General features: G+C 29.1%; 1 pseudogene; it reads right to left on the bottom strand.

Annotated features, from left to right (window-relative positions):
• Positions 1 to 8647: 8647 nt before the first annotated feature.
• On the bottom strand, positions 8648 to 12201 carry LOC113855568 (annotated as a pseudogene).

The raw sequence follows: 12201 nt of genomic DNA, 5'->3' as shown, positions 1-12201 counted from the left end.
TGATAACACTAAAAATATATCGCTAAGGCATTGCCTCATTTCATTGTTCTGGTGCTTGCAAAATGGTATGCTCTCCACTTGTCAATTCATGTCCTCGGAATAGAAAAAGTTTTCAAAACCAAAATTTTAAATACTTCAAAAATATCTCTACAAATTAAATTTTGGAATTAAAAAAGGCTTTCAAATTATAAATTTCCCAAGCCTATTCAAATAAAAAGTTTTGGACAAAAGAAAAGAACATGAAAGAAAAACCTTATAAAATTTTCAAAATAGTCACAAGAAGAAAAGGGTATACATAGAACGAGAGATACTGATAATTTCCAAAGATGAGAATTTTGAAGAAGAATATTTTTGAATAGTATTAACACATAAAAAGAAAAGAAAGGTACGATTAATAAATAATAAAAAAAAAACTGTTAGGAGCAATCACCGTAATCCAGCAATGGTTAAAGATGTATGCTTGATTTAGGTTTTATAAAAATGATCAGGTATATATATGTTGGGTATTAAGCTTGAAGAAAAGGTTTAAAATGAGCAAACCTACTTTATCTTACTTATAAAAGTGAAAAGGATTTTCTATTAGAATGAGAGAATAATCACTTTTGTAAGAGAAGAAAATAAAGTCATTCTTATCCAAATTTAGACAGTTTCCATACATTTGTGTTTGTAAAGTTGATCCTCATTAAAACGAGCTAAAAATTTGACACCAATTTCATGATGAGGTGTAGTTCTTTGTTTTGAACCGTCGAAACAATGCTGTAGTGCGATTAATAGTTTTTTTTCTCATTAACTTTATTTATTTATTTTTTGGATATTTTCATCTCCTTGATTCTCGATCAATTTGTAAACTTTGGTGCTGAAATTAATTGAAAGGTTGTAAGTACAATTTGTGCAACTATTTATAACTCTCTTATACCCTTGTCGATCATAGTAAAACTATTTTTTTGATTTATATATCTTATCATTTTTAACTCTCATGTCGAGAAGTTTTCCACATTAAACAATTACATTAAATAATTTTGTACTTACTTTCTATTTTATTTTGTTGCTATTAGTTGTTACAATATTTATTATTATTCGTAATAGATTTCTTTAAAATAAAAAATTTAATTTTATTATTATATTTGTATTGGTGTCCTTCATTAAAATAACATCAAAACTATTAATAGAGATTGATTCGAGTCGTAAGCGATTTGTTATTATTTAAGTAAGATTTTAAGTTTAAATTTTTGTATATATAAAAAATCTTTAATAATAGATTCACCTATCACATTTAGATATATGATCCAGATCGGATTTGGATTAAATCAGATGAAAAACAAAAATAAATAAAATAACATCAAAGCTTATTAGTTTGACATTTTTTTGTTGCTATTTGTTGGTTTGACATCTTTGTACTTAATTAAATAAAAGTAAATATATTTGCATCTACAATTTGCATTTTTCCCATTCACATGACTCCTCCACCAACCTTATTACAAAACTTCTTGTTGATTTTAATTTTGTGACTGCTTGTCAAGCAACAATGATGATGTCCTAATCTATATCCATGCATAATCCAATCTTTCTAAAGATCTTGTGTTTTCATAAATCGACGTCAGGTTTCCCATCGAAAATATCAACTTCTTAAAAAATTTTTGCCATGCAGGAATTGGTATACCTCCACACCTAACCCAGACCAATCTATGTGCAACAATGTTTTCTGGTCTCCACTATGTTACTGATTCAAAATTGTTTATGATCATTTTTCTTTATCTTGCAGCAACCTCTTTCAAGTCCTCCTCTTCCACATCAGATAACAATACCACGCTGTCCCCAAAATATCTTATCTTGACTGCGGATCAACCTTCAAGCATCAACGACTCATGTGAAGATCCTACTGTAAGTGTGTAGTTTTTCAACATAACTTCTTTTTGGCCTTACATTATTTTCTTCCTCAATCATTACTACCCACTCTTTCCATTTTTCTTCTTCTTCTTTACATCTATTTTCATCAATTTGTACTCAATAAATTATGTAAGGTTTATGACTAAAAAGGCCTAAATATAAACACAACTAAATAAATTTAATCAAATAAATTTAAAGAATAATTTAAAATCCTAATAATTACTTCATATGAATTTAGTGAATCAGCCTAAACTTCATCCCTTCCTTATCTTGACTTGACTTAATCAAAGTGATCATTAATTATTGATTTACAACTTTTGACTTTTTTTTTACTGGCCAATGGCCCATTAATTTATTCCAAAGCATCATGTTATTTTATTTCTTATTTGACTACACTTCCTTCTTGATTTTTATTATGATGCATGAGTTGTCAACAATCTCTCTTTGTTACCTTTCAAAAATTGAACTGTGGTTTAAGTTTCTTTAATATGTTTCATGCACTTACTCAGTAAAGAACTTGAGTTTGTAAATGAGCATAAGATATCTTGAATATGTTTATTATATCCACTTTGAGACATATGAGCTTATTAGGCCATATTTGATAGAACCAACAATTCTTATATTTCTATATAGCAATACTTCAAATATAGTTAAAGTCTAATAAATTTATGCAATATTTATTTTAGTTCATCTATCAGAAAATAGCAGAACTTATCTTGAAGAACATAGGAATAGATCTACTATGCTATAGCATTCCCTGATGCTCTCTCATCATTAGCTTAATTGTTACCCACATCAATCAAATATGAAAAAAATATTAACAGTGATAAAACAAATGGAGTACTATTGTCTTTCTTCATTGGGTAAGCAAAACAAGAATTTAAGCGTGTTAACGTCTATATTTGGTTTATATCTAGAATTGATTTTAATAAAATTGATTTTGAGCTATTAAATATATTAAAATATATGTTGATTAATTTGAATTTTATATATATATATATATATATATATATATATATCTCCAGAAGAAAATCCAATCCCTTTTAAGAAACATCCAAAATTCTATATGTTCTGACCTACCCAGCGCCTTCTGGAATAGGAAAAAACATATTGTCAGTCTTCCTTATGAATCAGGTTTTAAGGATAGCCAGATTCCTACTAAAGCCAGACCAATACAAATGAATGAAGAACTCCTTCATTATTGTCAGAAAGAGATTACAGATCTCTTAGACAAAAATCTTATTAGAAAAAGCAAGAGTCCTTGGTCTTGCTCCGCTTTTTATGTTAATAAACCTGCTGAGATTGAGAGAGGTACTCCCAGACTTGTCATCAATTACAAACCCCTCAATCAAGCCCTTCAATGGATTAGACATCCTATCCCCAATAAAAAAGATCTTCTTAACAGACTTAATTCTGCTAAGATCTTTTCAAAATTCGATATGAAATCTGGATTTTGGCAAATCCAAATTTGCGAAAATGATAGGTACAAAACTGCCTTTACTGTTCCCTTTGGGCATTACGAATGGAATGTTATGCCTTTTTGGTCTAAAAAATGCTCCTTCTGAATTTCAAAAAATCATGAATGACATTTTCAATCCTTATTCAAAATTTGTCATTGTCTACATTGACGATGTTTTAATTTTTTCCCAATCTGTTGATCAACATTTTAAGCATATAAATGTTTTTATCAATGTTATTAAACAAAACGGTCTTACCGTTTCAAAATAAAAAATTAGTCTCTTTCAAACCAATATCAGATTCCTTGGACATAATATCCACCAAGGTACCATTATCCCTATCAGTAGGTCCATTGAATTTGCTGATAAATTTCCTGACAGGATTCTTGATAAAACCCAATTACAGAGATTTTTGGGTTGCCTCAATTACGTAGGGGACTTCATCCCCCACCTTAATAACATCATCAAACCTTTACATGATAGGCTTAGAAAGAATCCTCCCCCTTGGACTGATGTCCATACTAATGTCGTCAAAGAAATCAAAAACAAAGTTAGGAAGATAAATTTTCTGTATCTTCCCATCCCTCAAGCCTTCAAAATCGTTGAAACTGATGCCTCAGATATAGGTTATGGAGGCATCCTTAAACAAAAAATCGAGTCGCATGAGCATATCATTGCATATACTTCAAAACATTGGAATTCTGCACAACAGAATTATTCTACTGTTAAAAAGGAAGTTTTGGCAATAGTTTTATGCGTTTCAAAATTTCAATCTGATTTATTAAATCAAATTTTTTTAATTAGGGTAGATTGTAAGTCTGCCAAAGAAATCTTACAAAAGGATGTTAAAAATCTTGCCTCAAAACAAATTTTTGCAAGATGGCAAGCAATTTTAAGTGTTTTTGATTTTGACATTGAGTATCTCAAAGGCACTTCAAACTCTCTTCCTGATTACCTTACCCATGAATATTTACAGGATAAGTAAGATGCCTAGAAAGGCAGTTACCCCTTCTAGGGGAGGAACCACCAGAGGCGGCAAAGTCAGATTAGCTCTGACTCTAAACAAATTAAAACCACAATCTGCTTCAGCAGATTCAAAAATCTCTTCTTCTGGGTCATCTACCCCCATTGAGTCATCGACTCAAAAAGCAATCCAAATTGTTGAGTCATCAACTCAGCAATCTGGAACTCCAAAAGAATCTTCCAAAAAGACTGATTCTGTTGTCAAAACCACCAAACAAACCAAAGCAGACTATGCTCTCCCAATTAGTACGCTTCTAGCTGTCCAACAAGGAAGCTTGAGTAACCTACCAAATAAATCATGGGCAGACATTGCCTCTGAAGAAGATATGGAATTAGATTTAGCTAGCCTAAACACTATACTCCAGACCTTCAACCAAACCCAGAAAACAATAACCAATAAAACAGAAGGGACCCTTGACCTTCAAAAGGGAAAACAAAAAACTTCAAATCCAAGCCATTATGTAGCCAAAGGAAAATTCTCCTCAGTCATACAAATGGAACCTGAATTTTGGGACAAAAACCCATACAAGGCAATTACCAAAGTTTTCCCACCAGGATTTCATTTCAGATCATATCAGGCTAATAAAACCAGGCAGTTTTATGAGTTTATCTTAGTGGATTCAGATTCTGTCTCCATTAAACACTACAAAGACCACAAAGATCTGTCAGTTACAACCCATTCAACAATCCAGATCCTGAAAGTCTTAACTCCAAAGGCTTTTGGAAAAAATTTAAATTCTTATGAAAAGTTTTCCCAACCATTTGATCCAGTAGGTTATAATTATTGGGATTACATTGACGCATGGACAAGAACTTTCTGGTTCCAAAATAAACTTAACCGACATTCTTGGTTAATATATTTTAAAAAGAATCAGAATTATGACTTTCCAAATTGGTTCCTCCAATGGTGGGATTATTTTGGGCCAATTGAAGAAATCCTTCCCACACCTGTCAAAGAAGGATACAAAATTTACAAAGGCAGGTATCTGCGAGAATCAAGAATTCCAGCAGATCTTAAATACTTCTTTGACTTTGCCCTAGCATGGGTATTCTCATGGCAATACAGATATGGCAAGACAGACAATGAAGACACTCTTCCTCTGTTGCACAAGTATTCCTTTGTAAAATGGTGGAACCAATTCAATGCTGAACATGCCGGACCAGAAGGAGTTGCTGAATATTTTGGGAAAAATCCCAAACTATTAAATCTAGCAGACCCAACAACATTTCAATTCCTTAATCAGAAATCCAAAATTGCAGCATTCTTATCAGGATGCGATACCAAAGAAAAAATGAAGAAAAATCTTCAAGATGTTCTCCTATTATTGCAAAGCCAAGAAGAAGGAGAATCTTCTAACCAAGATGCCAATATTGAAGAAAATCAAAATGAAGATGATTGTTTCGGTATTGACATCCATGATCTTTAGAAACCGGTACTATAGTGAATAGTTCCAGTCATGAACCGGAACTGTAGTAATAGTACTTTAAATTTTCTATATAAGGAGGCCTCGACCATATTGTGAGGTATCCCTTTCATTTAGCAATACAAGAGAGATTTAAGAGAGAGAAGCTCTGATAAAATGGTTTTTTATTAGAAAGTGTAAAAACTAATTTTCAATGATAAAACAAATAAGCCCTTAATTATAATCAATTACAAGAGAAGTGTGAACACTAAAATTTTGATTTAAATTTTTTTTTAAATAAAAATGAAAAAATAAAAAAATAAAAAATCTAAATTTTAATATTACAAAAGAAGAATGGAATCAAAAGGTTTTAAAAAAAAAACAAAAAAAAAAAACAAAAATTTGTCTTAATAAAATAGAAAAATTTCAGAATTAATTTTTAAAAGGAAAATAGAATATGACAAATAATTAAATTCTTGAACCAATGTTACTTTATACATAAAAAAGGAAAAATTCAGAATTTTGGGCCTTTTGGTGAAAACCCTAACAATAAAAGAAAAAAAGAACCATGGAGCAGGGGGAGACATCAGAGGAGGCTAAAAAATTTTTGAGAGGAGGCATTCTAAAACGGGGAGAGAAAAAGAGAAAATAGAGAGAAAGAAAGGTTAGTGGAAAGGAGGAAGAACAAGAGGCAAGCAAAAATTTTCAAGAACATCAAGTAAGCTTCATCATACATTTTACACATTTTTCTTCTTCATACATATTTATATTTTGAATAAACATTTCCTATATCAAATCAATCTCAAATGAAAAAAAAAATATTTTAAACCACCATTTCAAATATCCATGTCTCACCACCTCTCCACCCATTCCTCCATCTATCATCATCCACAAACACAAAACTCACCATAAAAAAAAAACTCTTTCCCTACCTTGTCTCATTCCTCTTCCTTTTACTCTCAATAACCTTCACCACTCAAAACCATGGCCTCCATTAATCTCACCTCCACCCTTTCATAACCTTTTTTTATTTTTCTTGGAGAAAAGCACACCCCTAACCCTAAAGTCCTTCCCTATCAAATCTGAAATTTTAAAATTTGAGACCATTTTATCCTTTTTTTATTTTTTTATTATTTTTTTGTCCGAAATTTTTTTTTATTTTATTTTTATCATTATTTAGTTCAACATATAATTTATTATTTTAGTTTTATTTATTTATTCATCATCATTATTATTTGTTATTATGATAATTATTAATTTATTTAATGAATGAGTTTTTATTATTTATTTTATTTTTTTGTTAACTTTGTTTAAATTATTTTATTTTATTTTATTTATTTAAAATCTCTTGATACCGTTTACTTTACAATATCATATCTGAGTTGATTTTTTTTTTAAATTATTTCCTTTTTTATATTTCATTATTTATATCTTATTTTTTAGGATTGTTATCTTTTATTTTATTTATTGTATATTTGTATCATATTAATGCGATTTAATTTTATATTTATGATTATTTTATTTTATATTATGAATACTAAATTACTTATTTTTTTATAATTAATTAATAAATAATAATATAATTGTATCAATTTATAATACTAACGTATAGCTTCTCTATCGTCATGTATTATAAATTGATAAAGTCTATGTGTACCTACGTTACCAAGACTTTATGCAATATTAACTTATCACATATTGTCATTAATTAATTAGTTAATCACTTTAATAATAATGCAAGATGTATTTCTCTTCTAAATATTAATTTACAAATCAATCAACTAATTTAAATCTAAATTATTTTATTAAGAAATAATTTATAATGCTAATGTGTAGCGACTCTACCTTTATGCGTTATAAATTGTCAAAATCTATGTGTACCAACGTTACCTTAGGTTTTATATAATATAAATCTATCAAATAAAATTTTTAATGTTTTTTATTAAATGAGTATCTTCTTTAATCAATTCAAATAAAATTATTATTTTTTATTTTCTTAAGTCATGTTTCAAATTTTGATAAATTAAATTACTATAATTTATTCATTTTATAAATTTTTATAATATGGATGTGTAATTTACATTGCCTTCGATAGTCTAATAAATTATAAGAAGTTTATGTATAGCTTACGCTATCTTAAATTTCTTTCAATATTAATCATAATCAAAATTAAAATTCAAATACTCCATTTACGAATAAAATATTTCTTAATGATTTGCAGTATAGTTGTGTGATCTTCCTTCACTTTCTGTATTATTTTCTCGTAGGATACATGTATAACTGCATTATCTTGTATCCTAAACATTATAATTTTTACGAAAAATGATTTTAATTCTAAAATAAATTTTTCTTTTACTAAACTTAATTATAATCAACTAATTTCATAATTTTTAGATAGAACTACGTGGCTTTGAGTTCCCCATTGCATCCGGGGATACGTAGGAGCGGGAACCGTACCCGTCAAGTCAAAATATTTTTTAAAATAACCCGAATAATATTTCAATAAATAATATTTCTTCTTCTAAAATAAAATAATTAATGTTTAGGGGTTAAATAAATATTTTTCAAAATTAGAATAATTTTGTACAATTAATTTTAGGTAACCGTTTTTTAAACGGACGTTGTAGGGTGCTAATACCTTCCCTACACGTAAATGACTCCCGAACTCATTTTTTGGTTTCAAAGATCGTATTATATTTAAGTTTTTCCAAGGTTTTTCTTAAAAATAAACTTTGGTGGCGACTCCTCTGATATTTTGGAACAAGTTTGTCATCCGTCGTACCGTTACGATCGCCCGGTTGCGACAAGAAGCACTTATACTTTACATATATTTCACTGGGAACAGCTAAATGATCATTCCTCGATTACATACGTAGTCTATCTTGCAGAGAGATCAGAGATGGACATATCATTTGTTGAATCAATTTTGAGATGCTTTTGATATTCATTTGTTTCGGATCTTCCGCTAAAGTAAAACGCTGGTCTTTTATGCAAAGGAAGTTTTTCATTTGCATTTGTTAACATTGATAAAACTTCGACCATAGTGGGCCGATCAACTGGACATTCTTCAGTGCAAAGTAGACCGATATGAACGTATCTCAACTCTTCATCACGAAGAACTGAATCATGTAATGTTGGATCCAATAGTTTTAGAGCTTGGTCCTTTTTCCAAAGCTCCCAAGCCTGAGCTATTCATTTTATGGAACAAATGTTAGGCACACAGACACAGTACATATATAAATAATCTAATTTGAATACTATTTAATAATTTATTTATTAAATATGACATTAATTAATTCAACTATTAGTTTGAAATTTTTTATCAAATAGATTAATTTATAATTTTTATACAAAAATAAAATAAATAAGTACTTCATTTTAATATTTTATTTCAACGTATTATATATATATATATATATATATATAATACGTTGAAATAAAATATATATATATAATATAAGTAAATATTAAATTTTGAATAATATACTTACAAATATTTAAATTATATAAAATTTAATATGCTCTCTCATAAAAATAATATAAGATAATTTAACAATTAAATTAATTAATTTTATATTCTACTAAATAATGTAAGTTTGACACCTAGTGTCAATAAACAGTGATTCTATGTGTGTATACGGAGAGGGAAAGAGAGAGAGAGGGGTATGCTCACATATATTGGGTGTATATTAGTGCTAATAGTTGTTAACACATGCCTACTTATTTTTCAAAAGGAGTATATAATTAATAAGTTATAAATTTTCTTAAAATACACTCAAAGTTTAGGTTGTTTAAAATACTCTTATAATATTTTTTGTTTTATTTTAAGAAAATTGTAGTTACAGTTTACTAAAATACTCCTTTTAAAATACAAGTGGATGCATATACATACATGTGTATATAGATAGATAAATAAATAAAGAGAGAACTAACATACATGTCCCACTAAGTTAATTGGGTTTGATGCAGTGTCAAAGCTATTATTTCTTCTACCACTCACAATCTCAAGCATTAATACTCCAAAACCGTACACGTCGAACTTTCTTGAGAAAACATCATTCATGATGTACTCGGGAGGCAGCCACTGCTTAAGAGAACGTTAAAAGTTACACGCCAATTAAATGGAATCAGAAGCATTTGAAACATGAAGGCTTTTGCTGAGAGTTGGTTTTTGGGGAAAAAGGGAGGAAAGGAGAAAGCTTGCATAATGGTTATCCATATATAGGAGTTTTTAGATGAGAGGGAAAAGGTTTATAGACCTTATTTTTAAGTTTTCTCAATTTGAGAGTTTTGTGTTAGACCCTTTTTTTTTTTCTTTTTTCTCTCATCTCTTACCCTTCAAATACTTTTCTTCCAAACTCTCAAACAAAGTCAAAAGTAAAATAATAGTTTATAACTTTTAAATGACAAAGACAAGGAAAATATGAAGCCACGATCATATTAAAGTATATACTCACAGTGTACCAACTATCCTAGTAGTTTTTTCTTCTGATTCTTGCATGAAAATTCTTGCCATACCAAAATCAGAAATCTTGGGATTCATGTATTTATCAAGAAGTATGTTACTTGCCTTCAAATCCCTGTGCACTATTCTCAATATTGAATATTTATGAAGATAAAGTAATCCTTGAGCTATACCTTCGATTATGTTGACACGTTTCTTCCAATCTAATAACTTCCTTTGACTAGAATCTTAAAAAAAAAAAAAAAAAAAAACCATCGTGGATGAGAAATACTGGAAATAATGAATAATTAGATGTAGTTAGGAGAAAAGGTGTAAATGTTTTAGCTAGATGTTTGTTTCTTACCAAATAAAAAGAAGTCCAAACTTTTGTCAGGCATGTATTCATAAATTAAGAGTCTCTCATCTTCATGGATACAACAACCAAGTAGTTGCACAAGATTTATGTGTTGTAGTTTAGATTCTAGTTTCAACTCATTTTTAAATTCTGCTACTCCTTGTTGGGAACTCCTTGATAGTCTCTTGATAGCAACTTCCTTTCCCATCAGAATTCCCTGAAGTAAGGATCAAAAACATTTTTTAAGGATATGAGTAACTGAATAATATATATATATATATATATATATATATATATATATATATATATATATATATATATATATATATATAGAGAGAGAGAGAGAGAGAGAGAGAGAGAGAGAGAGAGAGAGTAAACTTTCAGGATCACCTTATAAACAGGTCCAAATCCCCCTTTTCCTATCTTGTTCATTGATGAGAATCCATTTGTGGCTTCCATGATAGATGCATAATCAAATAACCTCAATTCATGCTAATGCTTTGTTGAGTCTCGATTATCAAAAGAATCATCGAATTTGTAAGAATTTATTAAGTGATGAATCGTGTGCGCTGTTCTTATATCTTTCTCCTTTACTAAAGTATGAATATCATAAAGGAACTTTAACATTTTAAAGTTACTAACAAAAAATAAAAAAAATAAAAAATTCTAAGGTTAACACACGTAAAAAATTATACATGTACTTACTGTTACCTTTAGGAGTAAATTTTCTTCTTTTCCTCACTATACATAGTACGCAACCACATATTATAAATAAAGCGACTATAATGCAACCGATAATCAGCTTCCATTTTAAATTCAACTTCCTGTTACCTGTACAAATTTTACAAATACTCATATATCTTTTTCATACACATAAATGAAATGATTAATTTTTCTCGTATTTTTATGAGCTGTGCATGCATAGTAATTAGCATAATTATTTTTGCAGTTTTAGATTATTTTACACCTTATTTCTTGCACCAACTTACATTCCTCTCTATTTTGTTAGAATTTCTTATAAAATTTATTATGAGCTATAATCAATTGTGATTTTTATTTTGTCAAAAAGAAGCTAATATTGTGATCATTTGATAATATTTAAGCCCACTAATAATGTGATCAATTATTTGGACCTTAGACACTTAATGTTGATCTATAGTGAAATTCAGTGTGGACCTAATCTCTAAGCCCATGATGAGAAATGCTTAGGGTTAATAAATATAGTGGCTAAGTCTCCTTTGTCGTCACGGTAACACATTCCATTGCTCTCTAGGTTTGCCCCATTGAGAACCTAGGATTAGGATTAGGAAAGTGTAATTAGGCAAAGGAAGTTCTTGGCTTCTCGCTACAAAGGGATTGCATTCCACGTAATTCCATACACAATCAACGATGTCTATAACAAGTAAATGACTCTACAAATTGTTCTTCAATTAATATTCTATATTCATGTAATTGGATCCCATTAAATTTGTGCTTACATTTGCTATCAGAGCCTGAATTACATGATTTGAAATTCAATTATTAACATTTAATTAATCTAAATTTGAATTAAACCATGCGTAATGTATCGTTTTCTTTTGGTGTGATGTTTTAATAGTTCAATATTACTTGCGTGGTTAATATATTACCCAT

This window comes from Abrus precatorius, unplaced genomic scaffold (genome assembly GCF_003935025.1).
Source record: "Abrus precatorius isolate BTA unplaced genomic scaffold, Abrus_2018 Scaffold11, whole genome shotgun sequence".
Taxonomy (NCBI): domain Eukaryota; kingdom Viridiplantae; phylum Streptophyta; class Magnoliopsida; order Fabales; family Fabaceae; genus Abrus; species Abrus precatorius.
The sequence above is the reverse complement of the archived record's forward strand: the minus strand, read 5'-3'. Positions and strand labels throughout refer to the sequence as shown.